The sequence below is a fragment of the Geotrypetes seraphini genome, chromosome 15 (genome assembly GCF_902459505.1).
Source record: "Geotrypetes seraphini chromosome 15, aGeoSer1.1, whole genome shotgun sequence".
NCBI classification, from domain to species: Eukaryota; Metazoa; Chordata; class Amphibia; order Gymnophiona; family Dermophiidae; genus Geotrypetes; species Geotrypetes seraphini.
Genome location: NC_047098.1, coordinates 4,977,282 through 4,995,778, shown reverse-complemented (window position 1 = coordinate 4,995,778; position 18,497 = coordinate 4,977,282).

The following is an 18,497-nucleotide window of genomic DNA, read 5'->3' as shown; positions in this document are numbered from 1 at the left end:
CAACCGCTTGTAAGCGAATTTGCGCAAGCTGAATGCGTGGATAATGAGAACGGACTGTGCCACAAATCCATACATCCACGAACCCCCCAAACCAGGTTTCCCCCCACTTCCCTTCCTGCTGGAACTTTCATACACTTTACAAGAAGGCTTGAATACATTTTGTCTCCGAATCAGCTGTAACTTTTGCTGCTCTCAGCACTGCTTCCAAACCCCACAGCAGACTCTTCACTTTAAGTCCCTGTAAACTGGGAGCACTGCCAGGATTCTGCATAGCACCGGTCCACGTGAGCCCAGCTCTAAATGTGAGGGGAAAGCAGAGCTGCCAGGACCAAGTATCTTATAGCCAGCAGACTAGCCAGGACTAGAGTGCTCAAGAAGATTCTGTCATGAATATTCATTGTGGATATCCTGAAAACCTCCAGGACCAGGTTTTGGAACCGCTGGACTAAGTCGAGGGGCACAAATAGGTGGTGTCAGGTCAAAAGTGCGCTGGGACAAAGGCGCGAGCAGACAATTGAGCGCAGTGCGGAGGCGCGCGCCGAAGAAAATTACTGTTTTTAGGGCTCCGACGGGAGGGGCGTGGGGGGGAATCCCCCCACTTTACTTAATACAGATCGCGCCGCGTTGTGGGGGCATTGTGGGGGGTTTGGGGGTTTGTAACCCCCCACATTTTACTGAAAACTTCACTTTTTCCCTGTTTTTAGGGAAAAAGTTAAGTTTACAGTAAAATGTGGGGGGTTACAACCCCCCAAAACCCCCCCCACAACGCCGGCGCGATTTGTATTAAGTAAACTGGGGGTGCTCCCCAACAAAACCCCCCGTCGGAGCCCCTAAAAACAGTAATTTTCTTCGGCGCACGCCTCCATCTTGCGCTCAGTTGTCGGCGCGCGCCTTTGTCTTCCGCGTTGTTGTCTATGAACCCAAATAGGTTTATCACTCACATGGGTGAACCTGGAGATGTTGATCCAGTCTTGGGTTTGCCCTATTCTGGTCCTGAAAGCTCCTGTTCTGGTTCTCCCTGTTGGCCATCCTAGGTCACCTTCCATCCCAATGTCTTGGTCTTCCAATCACCTCATAGCCAGGACCAGAGTGTGACTTGTGGAGTTCTGCTCAAGGAGGTTCTCGGCTGATGAAAGAATGTCAAACAGTGATAAACAGTCAAACGTTTAACTCATAAATGGTAGGGCAGCCTTTTGTACATTTTCCAACTAGTCACAGAGCACAGACAGTCCAGTTTTCTTTCAATAAATTAATTAGTCTAAAATGCTCTATGGGCTCAGGGGAGAGAGAGGAGAACGCTCCCAGTCTGAAAAGCATAATAGTATTTGGATATAAATTCCATTTATGGCTAGAGGCTCACAGCCCAGGCAGCTTCATATTTTCATTCATTGTACAGCCTCGATTCTATCTTCCATTTTTATCTCTTTTCCTGCTCCCAGTCTCTCATCCCTGGTGCTTGTTCTCCTTTCTCCTCCATTTTTCCATAAGGTCCCCTCCCAAGTCTCTCCCTGTCTTCTCTCTTCCTCTTTCTCCTTGTCTCCTCCTTCTCCATTTCGCTGTGAGTCTAGCAGTATCTCCACTGCCTTCTCCCCTTCCTCCATCTTGCAGTCTCTTCTGGTCAATGTGAGTCTATCAATATCTTCCCGTCTTCTCCTCCCTTCTTCTCATCATAGTCTCTTCCCCATTTCCCTGTGAGTCTAACAGTCTCTCCACTGCCTTCTCCCCCCTCTTCCATCTCTCAGTCTCTTCTCCTCTTCCTCTGGTCAATGTGAGTCTAGCAATCTCTTCCTGTCTTCTCCTCCCTTCCTGTCTTCATAGTCTCTTCTTCTCCTCCTTCCCCATTTCCCTGTGAGTCTAACAGTCTCTCCACTGCTCTTCCTCCATCTCGCAGTCTCTTCTCCTCTTCAATGTGAGTCTAGCAATCTCTTCCCGTCATCTCCTTCCTTCTTCTCTTCATAGTCTCTTTTCGTGCTCCTTCCACATTTCCCTTTGAGTCCAGCCGTCTCTCCTTTCTCCCTCTTGTAGGTTTACTTCTTGTAGACTTTCCTCACTACCTTTCCTTCTGCAGTTTCTTATTCCTCCCTTCCACCTTCTTACATTCCCTCCTGTTCTCTTCACCTCCATTTCTATCTTCTCTCCCTCCTCATTCTTTTATCCTCCCTTCCCTAGTTGACTCACAGAGTTTCCCTAGTGACCCTGGAACCAGTTGGAGCGCCATTTTCTTTGATGTGCTGACGGTTCCTCTCAACCGGAGAAGTCTATGTCTTGTTCCAGACGAAGAAGGCTGAGATCCTCCGAAACGGAGCCCCGTTGAGCTTTTCACCTGACCGACATGGACAATATTGTGGCAGGAGCGAATTGTCTGTCTGCAATTATGAGATAAGTACTCTTTGCTCCCTAAGAAGTTGGATATTGATTTATTGGTTCAACATTTAAAGAGGACTTTTTTGAAGATGAATTTACCATTTCATTTAGTAGCATTTTGCGCACAATACACTGGAGAGCTCTATATCACTGTATGGTTTTGCACATTTTTCACAAAACTCACAATGAGTCCAGGGATGTTATTCTGTGAATAACCCTCTTTCAGCTCTATATTACAGGCTGGTCCTGTTGTTATTATTATTCAGACACAAGAGAAGCTCACACTCGAACTTCGTTTGCCCCCCCCAATTAAAGGATATAAACTGAAAAAACACCACGAACACCTTCTCTCACATCAGGCAGCATCATGGGGTAAAGATCTAGAACAATTGCTTTCGCCCACTACGTATGAGGAATTCAGGAAGAGCCTAAAAACACGTCTGTTCCTGAAATATCTAGACAACTGACCCGTACATCTCTTTCTCCTCAATAACGGTTCTCTTGACCTATTAACCACTTTCTTTCATCTCTTTTAAGTTTAATCAATTTGTACCTTCTTTTATTCTTTTGTAAACCGCATAGAACTTCACGGTACTGCGGTATATAAACTGTTATTATTTTTATGATGATGATGATGAATTGAGTAAACTGAGGACTCATTATCACAATTTTTAATGTATTAATATACTGTATATAAATTAACATGACTATTTATCTTTCATAGCGATCTCCCAGTGTATTTGTTATTATTAGGAGGAATTTTTTTCTAGTTCGATTTTCTTTTCCTTGTTTTGGGGGTCTATTTTTTGTTCGGAATAAAGAAGGTAGCAGGGCTGGCCCAGTGGGTTCTGCTCAGTAGCGGTCAGCCCTGCTTTGTTCTGCAAGGCAGCATTTGCGATTTGGAAACCAGTTCCACCATTACAGCGTATTATTTAACAACCGGACCCTTGAGAAAAGCTTTGCTAGCCGAAACACGGTTAATGTGGCTATTCCTCTTGATATAATTTTATTTTCTTCTTTACCAACCCCATCAGTAATTCTAGGCGGTTCACAACAGCGAAGAAACCAGGACCTTCAGTTCGAAATACAATCTTGAACACATTACATTCTAATACATCAATTAATATAACATAATTGAAAAGGATGTTAAAAATACTCAACTATTAATACAACAGTAACAAAAAAGTGCTATAATAAAAAGTTTGAAGATAAAAACTGTTAAAAACACAACCTCACTGTAGGGCTTACCTACCACACTGTTGTGATCAGATATAGACACATTTTATTTTGTGATGTTGGTATGTTCTTCATTGGCCTTGTGGCCTCTTTCCCGTTATTGTTCTATATTGATTGCTATTTGTTTATAAAAATCCAATAAACACATTTGAAATAAAAAAACACAACACAACCTAATAAGAAAAGGCACCATGGTAACATATACTTTGAAGAAATTAACATTCTGGTTTATCAAATAAATGAGTTTTTAATAGTTTTCTAAATATAGGCAGGGTATGAATAAGCTTGGGCAATCAACGGACTCATCCAAGAATTCATCTTACCCGCCTGAAATTCCAATGTCCTATTCAAAAGTCCTATAACGACAATCCCTTGGAGTAGGGAAAATAAACATACCTGAATTTCTGGTATGTTTTTTTGACTACAACAATTTCAGGTAAGAAACCAGATTAGAGGTTAATAATCCATAAAGAGCCTTGTGACATAAACACCCTCCTCTTCCGCCCACCCTTCTCTACTCAGTTTTTCTCCCCCTCCTCAGCCCTCTCACTGTCCTCCTAATTTTTATGCAGTACTGGATGGCTAGATTGCTTCACCCTTATTAGAGGCCAATGCCCCCCTGAGAGAGGTCGTTCTCTCTCTCTTGGGATGACTCATTTTGATTATTGTAATAGCCTTTTTCTTGGCTGTCTTTCCAGGTTAACTAGGCAACTGCAAATTTTACAGAATTCAGCAGCCTGTTTGATTTCGGGCAAGTCTTGCACAATTCATGTGATTTCTAGCCTTGATTCCTCCCTTCTCGACCTGCTTCGGAGTGGATTACAAGAAGCAGGTAAATAAAATGACCATAGAAATGCGATCATCGGTCTGCATATACCAAGTTTTTTCCTGAAATGTCCATAGGGAAGTTCTGACTCAAAGCCCAAGGTGGATTCTGTGATGTTTTGGTTTTTAGTTTATTAGGTTTTTATATACTGCCTGTCAAGGGTATCTAAGCGGTTTTACAATCAGGTACTCAAGTGTTTTCCCTATCTGTCCTGGCGGGCTCACAATCTATCTAAAAGAGATGCAACCTTCAAGGTGGTGGTGGTGAAAAAGTGCTACTACTCGAAAGGGTCCAGAGAAGAGCGACTAAAATGGTTAAGAGGCTGCAGGAGTTGCCGTACAGCGAAAGATTAGAGAAACTGGGCCTCTTCTCCCTTGAAAAGAGGAGACTGAGAGGGGACATGATTGAAACATTCAAGATAATGAAGGGAATAGACATAGTAGATAAAGACAGGTTGTTCACCCTCTCCAAGGTAGAGAGAACGAGAGGGCACTCTCTAAAAGTTAAAAGGGGATAAATTCCGTACAAACGTAAGGAAGTTCTTCTTCACCCAGAGAGTGGTGGAAAACTGGAACGCTCTTCCAGAGGCTGTTGTAGGGGGAAACACCCTCCAGGGATTCAAGACAAAGTCGGACAAGTTCCTGCTCAACTGGAAGTACGCAGGTGAGGCTGGGCTCATTTAGAGCACTGGTCTTTGACCTAGGGACCACCACGTGAGCGGACTTCTTGGTACGATGGACCACTGGTCTGACCCAGCAGCGGCAATTCTTATGTTCTTATGTTCATGAGGTATAATATGAACAGGCAACATACCAAGATGTCAACTGAAAAGAAAAACCAGGAGGTGACAATAATTTACTACCATACAAATGTGATAAAACCATAAAACTCCGTTTAAACCCTGCATGGTCAGGTTTCACCCATAGGCTGCATCAGGGGTTAAAAGCTGATGGTGAAAACCAAAAGAAAAGCATTAACATGAAATAATAGTCATTTCTTCTTCTTTGTACACCTCATGGTTTGCCTTTTGGCTTGTAACGTATCAAGACGTATCTGCAAACTCTTTATAATCCAACCAGCAATGCTCAATTCATTTGGGACAGTTTTGGTATCTTTCGGCCTTGTTTTCGTGGTCTCTGAATGTATGTGTCGGTACCTGAGGTTCTCTTTCTCCACATGTACTACAGAATAGTCACTTGATACTGACACTCCTATTAATCATGCTGGTTTTGTCCTTTTCTCCATTATCCCGGCGTCTTGATTTTTCTTGCATCGAGGTTTTATATCTATGGGAATAAGAATATGTCATGTGACCACAAGTTCTTTCTTCCTTTAGGGTCACGATCCCATTGTTTTTCAGACACAACAATATAACTGTGTTTATGTAGCTTTTAATGCATGAGACGTGCCACTGGATTGCGCCTTTCTGTATAGAGGCGTTCTGATATTGGCCCATCAAACCCAGAAATAAGGTGTGTAACTGTTACCAGTTCAGTGTTCTTTTGCTAGATTTTACACACTGGCTGTGAACCGGTTCCCTTTCTTTCTTTTCAAATCCTCTCCTCAGGCCTACCATCTTTTCTGGCTAAGTTTCTGCTCCCTTACACAATGTGGAGGAGCCAGTGATGTAGCGAGGCTGGGAGACACCCGGGATGGTGGCGACCTCCGTGCCCTCCTTCCGTGCCCCCACGCCACACTCGCGCCGTCCCTTCCCACCCCCTTATCTCTAAATCTTCGCCAGTGCGAGCAGCTTCTCTGGTGGATTCTTCAACCTCTCCGAGTGATTCACCAAGCGCGGCATTGGCTTTTGGCGACCAAAAATCTGCGACTGGTCTGGGGGTGCCAGTACTGTGAAAAGCGCATCTCTGGCATGTGTTTTGACTGTGGCTCATGAAAAAAAAAAAAAAAAAAGAAATCTACATGATTCTAATCTAATCTAATCTTCGGTTTATATACTGGGTCATCTCCCAATGGAACGCGACTCGGTTCACATATGATTAAGACTAGAATACATAGGATGAGAAAAATAACTATAATATTATCATTTCGTTGAGACAGTAGGGGGGGTGGACAAAAGCATGCTGCTTGAGCGCGTGTATTATAGCCATGACATGTGTTTCTGGCTATGGTTCATGATAAAATTAGACATTAAAAACAAATTACAAGATATACATGGATTATAGTAGTTTTGGGGGGAGAAAAGGCATGTCTTAGGCGCGCTTGTTGAAAGCCGATGTTGCATCTCCCCTCCCTTCCCTTCCGCGATATGTGTGCTTGCGGCATTGCTTTTCCCAGCACATGGCGTATTCTGCGCGCGTGCTGATCGTGATAACCAGCGACTCAGCTCATGTAAATTTAGCGAACCTTCGCTACTCTCCGCCAACCTCATTTGCATGCGCGTTTTTTAAAAGAATGACTCGCCTGTTTGAAATCGTTACAATAATGGCTGGCCCATCGGTTTTTACCGCAAAGCTTTGAGAATCTAGCCCTGAGTGGGGCGAGGTTTCCCCTGCTAGTCCTATGGAGGGATAAATAATTTGCCCGAGGCCAGAAAGAGCTGCTGCTGGATTTGAACACTGGGCTTTCCACTTAAATGTCCACTGCTCTAGCCATTAGGCTACTTCTCAGCTCTTTACCTCCCGAAGCACTCCCAGATACAATGCAAAAAGGTTCTCTCAGGGTCGTCATGTCCATCCCTGCCCTGCAAGCCCATTTGGAACATACAGTATGTATAATCTAAGTGGGGTGTTTGAAAATGTACTTCCTTCAACTACACACACTTCATTCATTACCTTGGGCCACTCCTGTTTGGATGCTCTCTGATAGTCAAGACATTTGGCCATTGAATTATTTTATCTACCTTGTCTTTAATGAGGAAAGCTCTATATCCCTTCAGAAATCCTCTGTAGAACATAAGAATAGCCTTACTGGGTCAACCAATGGTCCATCACGCCCAGAAGCCCGTTCTCACGGTGGCCAATCCAGGTCACTAGTGCCTGGCCAAAACCCAAGGAGTAGCAACATTCCAGAATCCCAAAGAGTAACAAACGATTCTAGAACCCCCAAAGAGGATCAAGATTTAAGGCAGAATCTCAAAGAATAGCAAGATTCTGGAACCCCAAACAGTAGCAACATTCCATGCTACTGATATCCAGGGCAAGCAGTGTCTTCCCCCATGTCTTTCTCAATAACAGACTATGGACTTTTCCTCCAGGAAATTGTCCAAACCTTTCTTAAAACTGCTACGTCATCCATCTGTCTTGCCATTAATCCCTTATCATCTCCTACATCAGCCATTCCTTATCAAAGGGTGCAATTCGCGGTTCTGTCTATTGTGCATCAGACCCTATATCATAGGACCCCAGAGTGGTTTCGGGACATGTTGAAACAGTACTATCCAACTAGAGAGTTAAGGTCAGAAAATGCCATGAGAACGACCACTGACAGAGTGCGTACTATATCACATGTGCATATAGGGTTGTCAATGCTATCCGTCATGGGTCTCAAGCTTTGGAATGGTTTGAGAGGGCAAATGTGTTTGTGTAAGCCCAGGGATGCTTTAAAAAAAAAATGTTGAAGACATATTTGTATGTGTCGGCTTTTCTGTGACGCTGGGGAGTTCAACGCATTGGGTTCTGGAAGAGTTGCTCGCTTGATGTACGCTTTATATTTTGTATGTCGATTGTACACTGCTTTGGTTTAAAGCGATATATAAGTTTTTAAATAAGTAAATAAAATTCTATAGGCCTCAGATCTTCCTTCTTGTCCTGCGTATAATAAAGACTCCAAATATGCCGTGTCTGCAGATAGGGGAACTTATCACCGCGCTGCTAATCCTCCTTTAGACTGTCAAATGCCTTTATTCTTACTTCTCTTTAATCTAAAAGGTGTTTTACAAATTATGTTCCTTTTCTCATCCATTTAGCAAATCGCAAACTCTCCATCTCTGGAGAAAATTCTATATTCCCTTGCAATGGTAAACACTTTGAACATGCTAGAGATAAGTTAAAGTGTTTGCTCATGGTCCCAAGGGCCCATTGCACCAGTTAATGCAATAAATTAGTTTTCTTCTCCAGAGGAAGCATTTCCACTTTAGCATGCATTACTTGAGGGAGGCTATAAGGTCTCATCTCTACATCACACATCTTTCTGACGTATCTGCTACCCGGTCTCTGTCGTAGCGGATAGGCTAGGCTAGAAGAAAAAACAGTTAAACTAGAGGGCATAATATGAGGATACAGGGAGGAAGACTTAGGAGCAATGTTAGTAAATTCTTTTCCATGGAGAGGGTAGTGGATGCCTGGAATGCCTTCCCGAGGGAAGTGGTGGAGAGGAAAATGGTGATGGAATTCAATAAAGCGTGGGATAAAAATAGATCTCTAATTAGAAAATGAAGGATGTAAATTAAAAAACTGGACAGACTTGTACGGTCTATGTCCTATATGTGGTGATTCGGTGTAGGATGGGCTGGGGAGGGCATCAATGGGAACTCCACTAACTTGGAACAGGAGGATGTTACTGGCCAGACTTTATGGCAAATATCCTGCAAACAATAGGATGGTTGGATAGTCTGGAGTGAGCTTGGACCTAGGACAAGACCAGGTGGACTTTAGTCTATGGCCCAGAAATATCAAAGAAGAGACAAGTTAATTTTTAATGGGCAGACTGGATGGATCGTTCAGGTCTTTATCTGCCATCATCTACAATGCTACTATGTTACCTGGCAGAAACTCAAAGAGTAACAAAATTCCAGAGCTGAGATTGTGATGTCATAATGCCTTGTTCCACCAATCCCTAAGAGCCAATCTCAGCAGTGATGTCACAATGGCTTGATTAGATGGAACTTCAGCAGTTGGCACCTAGGACAGTACAAGACTTTACAGTCTACGGCCCAGAAATATCAAAGAAGAGACAAGTTGATTTTTAATGGGCAGACTGGATGGACCGTTCAGCTCTTTATCTGCCGTCATTTACTATGTTACTATGGATGCCCTAATATTCTTCCTCTTTAAGCACTTTCAGTTTATTTAACTTCATCCGGGCATTGTGGGATGCACCGGGGCGGGACCCAGGGCCTGATTGGCCCAGGCGCCTAAGGCCCCACTCATAATTCTCTATGACCTCACAATGAAGATGTAAAGAGCCATAGCCTATAGGGAGAGGAGGAGTTAGTGAATGCTGTGGATGGGCCATTTGGCTTTTACCTGCCATCATGTTTCTGTTTTTATCTGGGTACCTCTGAACCTATAAATTAGTCTGCTGGGTGCATGATGGAGGGTCCCAAAATTGTTGGTACCCTTCGGAACTCGGTAAACCTAAGGAGAGTACCTGAAGTGATTTCCTTAGCTGATATTTGGGTTGTAGTTTCATGGACCAAAGGTCTGCTTAAAATCATGATTTCCCAGTTCTGTACTTTTTACTTCTGAAATGGTGACCAAGTTTCAAGGATTATTAGATACTTAAGTATGTCCCACAAGAGGGAAAGTTTTATTTTCTGATAAACTGAATGAACTCGTTTCCTGGGTTAAACTGGGTCACAGCTCACTGGGTATGCTAACTTGTATGGCTTTTGACCTGTTAGTTTTTCAATTTAGCCTCTTTATTGGAAGATCTCACCCCCTCTTTTTTATTGCATGGCCCCCTTTTTTTCTATCGTCTGTATCTGTTTTAGGGTTTTAAAATATTCTACATAGCTTTGCTAATATGTTTCATCTTAACCTTGGCAGAAGTATGGAGTTTTATATATGGTTTTAACTTCTGAAATTTTAAATTCAATATTATTTTAGTTTCCCACGTACTCACCATGGCCCGGTACAGCTGCATGATAACCTTCTCCGATCTGTTTGTGACCCCCTTCTTAATCATTCCTAAAGATTTTCCAGTAAAGTCATGTTATAGTATTTTTCTAATGCAAATGACACGCAGGCTACAAGATGAGTAACTATTTCCAGGTTCGGGAGAAGGAGGCTCTGGTCGTTATGGGAATGTAAGGGATGGTTAGTGATGCCAAATAATTCGGGTTTTTATAGACCAGTACAGCGCCAAAGCTGTATGAAAGTGTGGGAATTGTCAGCTGATTAACGGCCTGTATCTTATTCCATGATGTTAATGCACTTTTCAGTATCAATTTTAATCTCCTGTACGGTTCTTTTTCTCAGTGATTTATGCTGGATTGTGGATCCTTCCTCTACGCTAAGATATTTATATATACCTTCCTGTTCACAGTCATTAGTCAGAATGATGCTTTCAATTCTGTTCAAATTTCCTCCAAGGCAGTCGCTTTAGCAATTTGTCCAAGCCAAAAGTCATCTTGATGTCATCTGAAAAGCTTTTCGCTACCCAGATTTGTTGCTAATTGTCGATCACTCTTCCCTGCTGTCTTTGGTCCTGTTTCGTTAGTCTTCTATCTCAGATCCTTTGAACCCTCCCTCCCCCCCCCAGTCTCCAGTCCTCTCCCTCCTAATTCCCCACATTCTGAGTCCCTCCGCCCACCCGAATTCCAGGTTCTGTTCAACCTCCCCTCTCCTTCCCCTGCAATCCCAGGCTTTGTCCCCTCTTCTTGAATCCTCCTAGGAAAATTCTCTCTATGTTCCACCTTGACACAGATCTTGGAGTTCTCTGCAAATGAGACACAACTTTCCCGACTATACCGGCACTCTGTTACCTCTCACTCAGTCCGTTTCTATATTACTTTAGGATACTTGATGAAACTCTTCAGCTTGGAAAAGAGACGGCTGAGCAGAGATATGATTGAAGTCTACAGAATCCTGAGTGGAGTAGAACGGGTACAAGTGGATCGATTTTTCACTCTGTCCAAAATTACAAAGACTAGGGGAGACTCCATGAAGTTACAGGGAAATACTTTTAAAACCAATAGGAGGACATTTTTTTTTCACTCAGATTCCGTGGGACCCGGAAGTGACGTCGGAGAGAGCCGACGCTGACGTGGGCAGCAAGTTCGTAATGCCTCATTCCACAGTGCCTCAGAGCCAACCTCAGCAGTGATGTCACAATGGCTTGATTGTCCTATACTTGGCTCACGTGAGAACATGAGAATAGCCCCACTGGATCAGACCAATGGTCCCATTCAAGCCCAGTAGCCCGTTCTCACGGTGGCCAATCCAGGTCCCTAGTACCTGGCCAAAACCCAAGGAGTAGCAACATTCCATACAGAATCTCAAAGAATAGCAAGATTCCGGAACCCCAATGAGTGCAACATTCCAGAGCTGAGATTGTGATGTCATAATGCCTCATTCCACAGTGCCTCAGAGCCAACCTCAGCAGTGATGTCACAATGGCTTGATTGTCCTATACTTGGCTCACGTGAGAACATGAGAATAGCCCCACTGGATCAGACCAATGGTCCCATCAAGCCCAGTAGCCCGTTCTCACGGTGGCCAATCCAGGTCCCTAGTACCTGGCCAAAACCCAAGGAGTAGCAACATTCCATACAGAATCTCAAAGAATAGCAAGATTCCGGAACCCCAATGAGTGCAACATTCCAGAGCTGAGATTGTGATGTCATAATGCCTCATTCCACAGTGCCTCAGAGCCAACCTCAGCAGTGATGTCACAATGGCTTGATTGTCCTATACTTGGCTCACGTGAGAACATGAGAATAGCCCCACTGGATCAGACCAATGGTCCCATCAAGCCCAGTAGCCCGTTCTCACGGTGGCCAATCCAGGTCCCTAGTACCTGGCCAAAACCCAAGGAGTAGCAACATTCCATACAGAATCTCAAAGAATAGCAAGATTCCGGAACCCCAATGAGTGCAACATTCCAGAGCTGAGATTGTGATGTCATAATGCCTCATTCCACAGTGCCTCAGAGCCAACCTCAGCAGTGATGTCACAATGGCTTGATTGTCCTATACTTGGCTCACGTGAGAACATGAGAATAGCCCCACTGGATCAGACCAATGGTCCCATTCAAGCCCAGTAGCCCGTTCTCACGGTGGCCAATCCAGGTCCCTAGTACCTGGCCAAAACCCAAGGAGTAGCAACATTCCATACAGAATCTCAAAGAATAGCAAGATTCCGGAACCCCAATGAGTGCAACATTCCAGAGCTGAGATTGTGATGTCATAATGCCTCATTCCACAGTGCCTCAGAGCCAACCTCAGCAGTGATGTCACAATGGCTTGATTGTCCTATACTTAGCTCATGTAAGAACAAAAGAACAGCTTTACTGGGTTAGACCAATGGTCCATCTCGCCCAGTAGGTCACTAGTACCTGGACAAAACCCAAGCAGTAGCAACATTCCATACAGAATCTCGACGAATAGCAAGATTCCATGCTACCGATCCAGGGCAAGCAGTGGCTTCCCCCCTGTCTTTCTCAATAATAGACTATGGACTTTTCCTCCAGGAACTTGTCCAAACCGTTTTTTAAACCAGCTACATTAACTGTTCTTCCCACAACCTCCGGCAACGCGTTCCAGAGCTTAACTATTCTCTCGAGATCCCACAGGCCTGTCCCAAGAATATTGTTATCATCCATCAGAGCAAAACCTGAACCTTCACTCTCCCCGTTGTGACTTCCAGTCCATGGCTGCTTAGTGCAAGAACTTTCTCATTCTGTGTTTTGTGTGCTTCTTACGTCCTCACCTCTCATGGGTGTTTCCAGGAAAAATCAGCTATTACTTTATAAAACATGCAAGAAAAAGGAGGACGTATTGAGACATCCGGGTTTTACTTCCATTGCTTTCCCTGGAAGTAAAACCCGGATGTCTCAATCCGTCCTCCTTTTTCTGGAGCCATATCGTAACCCTAACATAACCCCCAGTTCCAGGTCAACCAATTACCAGACACGTCCTCAACACCCCTTTCCCGGACTAATCCACGATCGGCAGTCCTCATGCATTTAGATATTATCAGACCCTGTGCCGCAGATATGAGACGCTTCTAATGGAGCAGATGAGGTTTAATAATGGCATCCATCGGCCCTCCCTCGTTGTTCTCTGTTTGCTTGATTAGGCACTGGACGGCTGTCAGATCCAGCTGTGAGCGCTCGCGACGTGACAGCAATTAAGCAGCATCGCCTTCAGATCTCATCTGTGACAGCCAAATTCATAGCAGCAAAAAGGATGGGTGATCAAGAGAAACACTGCAGAGGGGGGATGCTAAGCAGAAAATTTCACCCAGCACATGCAAAATTGAATTTTCGGGTTTGCATCTGCCTTTATTTTAGCATTGCCATACCACTTCTAGCCCAAGTGGTCTATATTCAGGTACTTCAAGCATTTTTCCCTGTCCGTCTTGGTGGGCTCACAATCTATCTAATGTACCTGGGGCAATGGGGGATTAAGTGACTTGCCCTGGATCACTGGGATCAGCACAGGATTTGAACCCACAATTTCAGGGTTCTGAGGCTGGAGCTCTAACCACTGCACCACACTCTCCTCCAATGCAATAGCAGAAGTGAGCCAAGTTTTGGATAATGAAGCCATTGTGACATCACTGGTGAGGTTGGCTCTTAGGCATTGGTGGAATGAGGCATTATGATGTCACAATCTCAGCTCTGGAATGTTGCTACTCTTTGGGACCAGGGTTGGCCACTGTTGGAAACAGGATGTTGGGTTTGATGGACCTTCGGTCTGTCCCAGTATGGCAGCTATTATATGAGCCAAATATAGGATAGGACAATCAAGCCATTGTGACATCGCTGAGTTTGGCTCATAGGCAATGGTGGAATGAGGCATTATGACATCACAATCTCAGCTCTGGAATGTTGCTACTCTTTGGGCTTCTGCCAGGCATTATGACATCAGGGAAAGGGACTGGGACTTGTTTACTGCCTTCTGTACTTTTCCAACCACACTCCAAGAGGTTTACTCACTCAGGAGGACCATATGTTTGAAAAGCTACACTGCATCTTCTTTAATAAAGATTAGAGTTTTAACCTTTTACACCAGTTCTGCAGAATTTTTCTCTTGTTTGGCCTTGAATTTTCTTTTTTTTCTGCAGATTGATTGGATTGTTTGGGTTTTTTTGGATTAAGCGACTTGCCGAGGGTCGCAAGGAGCAGCATAGGATTTGAACCTACAACCTCTAGGCAAATAAATGGCATGCCTAGATCTATAGCTATGACGTATGTGGTAACTAAGGGCCTATTTTACAAAGCCGTTGAGCACGAGCTGCTGTGGTGTGGCCTGAGCCATGCAGCAGCCTCTAGAGTGGCTTTGTAAAGGGAGGGGGGGGGGGGTTAAGGGGTCCTTTTAATAAGCTGCAGTTTGCACTAGTGAAGACATCACAGCTTAAACTAGCCTACTGTGGCTCAGACATTCTGCGGTAAGCTGAAAATCTGGCGCACTACCTGTTCAGACCGCCAGCACGTCTAGCTTTATACCACATTTTCAACCAAAATTTCATCCAAGTCTCAAACGCCCAGAACAAGACCTTTTGGATGTGGGATGGACTGGCCACCCAGACGTGGCAATAGAGCAGTGGGGCACCTTACAGGGCACTGCTGTGAACTTCACCAAAAGGGTGCCACAGAAACTTCTCACCACAACTCCCTTATAGGTCACGGAGAGCCCCCCAAACCCCACCTGATCATTTTCATTCTAGTTCTCCAGAACTAATGAGCTAACATTATTGTTCTTATCCTTTTTTCTCGTAATGCCTTGAGTTTCCATTGTATAATACAGGGGTGTCAAAGTCCCTCCTTGAGGGCCACAATCCAGTCGGGTTTTCAGGATTTCCCCAATGAATATGCATGAGATCTATGTGCATGCACTGCTTTCAATGCATATTCATTAGGGAAATCCTGAAAACCCGACTGGATTGCGGCCCTCGAGGAGGGACTTTGACACCCCTGCTATAGATGCTGCAGAGGGTAAAGAACAAGTCTGGTTGCGAAACGGCATAAATGAATCCAAACTGACTTACAATGCATTCCGAAAAGCAATAAAAACCGCCCTATTCAACAAATTCATTGACTAAAACAGACCTCCCTTAAACTAAAACAAATCCCCCATAAACGCTATTCAATCTTCCAGGAAGCTCCAATTTTCATGTATCCTTTACCCATGGAACTTAAATTAGAATGTACCTTGTTTATGTTACTTTTCTATTTTAGGCTCCTTATTATTCGCTGACTGTCCAGCCTTCTTACAATGTGAACCGCCTAGAAGTCGCCTGACTATGGCGGTATAGAAAAATAAAGTTATTATTGTTATCTTTGAAGGGAGCTGGGAGACGGCGCTGGGGGAGGGGCAGAATGGAGAGAGGGCGAGTGCTTCACGTGGAGCAGGGGTCTCAAAGTCCCTCCTCGAGGGCCGCAATCCAGTCGGGTTTTCAGGATTTCCCCAATGAATATACATGAGATCTATGTGCATGCACTGCTTTCAATGCATATCAATTGAGGAAATCCTGAAAACCCGACTGGATTGCGGCTTTGAGATCCCTGGTATAATAAGTCCTTAAGGGGCCCTTTTACTAAGCTGCAGTGAAAAGTGGCCTTAGCATGTGCTCACGTGTGCCCTTCCCGTGTGCTGAGGCCATTTTTACCATTTTTAGGTTAGATGACCATTTTTTTTCGATTTCCAGCATTAAAACACCATCAACACCTTCTCTCACATCAGGCAGCATCATGGGGTAAAGATCTAGAACAATTGTTTTCGCCCACTACGTATGAGGAATTCAGGAAGCGCCTAAAAACAAGTCTGTTCCTGAAGTATCTAGACAGCTGACCCATACATCTCTCTCCTCATTAATGGTTCTCTTGACCTATTAACTATTTTCTTTCACCTCTTTTAAGTTCATTCAATTTGTAACGTCTTTTAATCTTTTGTAAACCGCATAGAACTTCATGGTATTGTGGTATATAAACTGTTATTATTATTATTAATAATTGGATTGGATGTATTATATTTGATATTCTCTTGTACATGTGTATTAAACAGTTTACAATAGTAATACAGTACATTAGAAATGAGGATTACATTTTCAGTCATTAGAAAATTTTCCCTCTCTGTCCCAGCGGGCTACAATCTAATTATAGCATCTATGTAAAAAGTATTTAAATATATGCTAGAGAACAACGAGGTGAATGCTAAGAAAAGTAGGGGATTTCTTCAATGAATCCTTGAAGTATGGAGTTCCATAGATTAGGACTAGAGAATGACAAGGGGACAAATTTTTCCCCCTATCCGCGGAAACTCATTTTTCCATCTCATCCCGGTGAATTCTTTTCCTGTCGCTGCCCCATCCCTGCAAGCTCTGTCCTCGTCCGCACAAGCCTCAAACCCTTTAAAATCCTAAGTAGCAACATTCTAGAGCTCAGATTGTGATGTCATAATGCCTCATTCCACCAATGCCTAAGCTCCGTCTCCCAAAAACTCTAAAATCCTGAGTAGCAACATTCTAGAGCTCAGATTGTGATGTCATAACGCCTCATTCCACCAATGCCTAAGCTCCGTCCCCCAAAAACTCTAAAATCCTGAGTAGCAACATTCTAGAGCTCAGATTGTGATGTCATAATGCCTCATTCCACCAATGCCTAAGCTCCGTCCTCATCTGCACATGCCTCAAACCTTTTAAAATCATAAGTGTTCGAGGCTTGTGCGGTTAAGGCAGAGCTTACAGGAATGGGGACAGGATGGGAAAAATTGAGTTCCTGCAGGGACAGGGAAGCCACATATGAAAAGACTCTCTTTCTAGCTGATTGTAGTTTTAAGTCTCTCAGGCCTGGGATTTCAAATCGGTCGTGTTGAGATGATCTCGATATCTGTAGCTGTGCTAACTGATTTAGTATAGAACTTGCCTAGGGTTCCCAGATTTTCCCAAATGAAAATCCGGATCCATTGCCACACTCCCAGGTCCGCCCTGTTCTGCCTGTGCCATGCCACATTTTGCCACCCCCAGCCCCGCCTCCAGATGGCATCCGTGCATGTGCAGATGTGGCTCAATGATGTCACCGCATTGTATGCGTGCATGCATGGATGCCCCTTCCTGATGCAATTTTGACAGGAAGTTTTTCAAAATCCAGACAAAGTGCCAGGTACCCTCCGGACATCTGGTAACCCTCTCCAACCCTGGCTCACACCCTTTTTGCGTGTGAGAGCAATGTGTACATATGCAAAGATTATTGTAGGATGCCTGAGCCTTTCTTTTGCTCCAGTAAACAGGCGTTAGTGAATATAGCAGCTTAGTAAAAGGGCCCTTAAATAAATGATGTCCACTTTATACCAATATTCAGCTGTAGTATCTGGATGTGGCCTGGGACTGAATATCCCTGCTGACCGCTGTCACAGAAAAATGAATAGTGCCCTCTGAACCAATCCCCAGTATGACGCATCCCACAAGCCCAGGAAAACCGCCAAAGACTCAGCTGACCCATCCCCCCCTTTAGTTTTAGAGAGCATCACAATACATATGGGAAGCCTAGCCATAATAACTTTGAGAGAACTTTCATTTGTGGACGTCCTTCTTTGCATTGGTCCATGGTTGGCAATTTTCTCCTGCAAGGCTTTATGGCTACTTCTCTGATGGCTGTATTTGTTTACCTTTTGCATGTATTTGATACCTGCAAGAATTAATAAAGATATTTCAAACAAAAAAACCACTGACAGCAGTGGGATGAATATTGGGTTGGGAGCAGGAGTCCTCCACCCACAGTCTCACCAATAGAGGGTGCTGTTTCACTGTCACATTTTTCAATTGTGAGGGACAGGCAAGTTCTGCAGGACTCCAGGGAACATACCTGTCCTTAGCGACTGAAAATATTCCACCCCCTAGTGGTAGCAATGCAGCTGGAGGACACCTGCTCAGCTTAGAGGGAACAGTGGTTGGGGGGGTCTGTTTTTTTCCCCCAAGCCCTGTGTCGGTTTAGGTCAGATTTCTGTCGGCATAGCATGTTCTCTTCTTCACCACAACTACAAAATGCTGATGTTAATATCCTTTCTATCAGATATTAATAATAATATAAGTTATCATAATTTGGCCTATGTGCAAGGAAGCATCTTTGGAATCGAATTTGTGCCCATCCCAGAAGCCAGGAGTAGCTGGTAGCCGTAAACGGCCAGAGTTTATAAGTCTGGCTCTGGTACTATCTCTCCTTGCCTTAT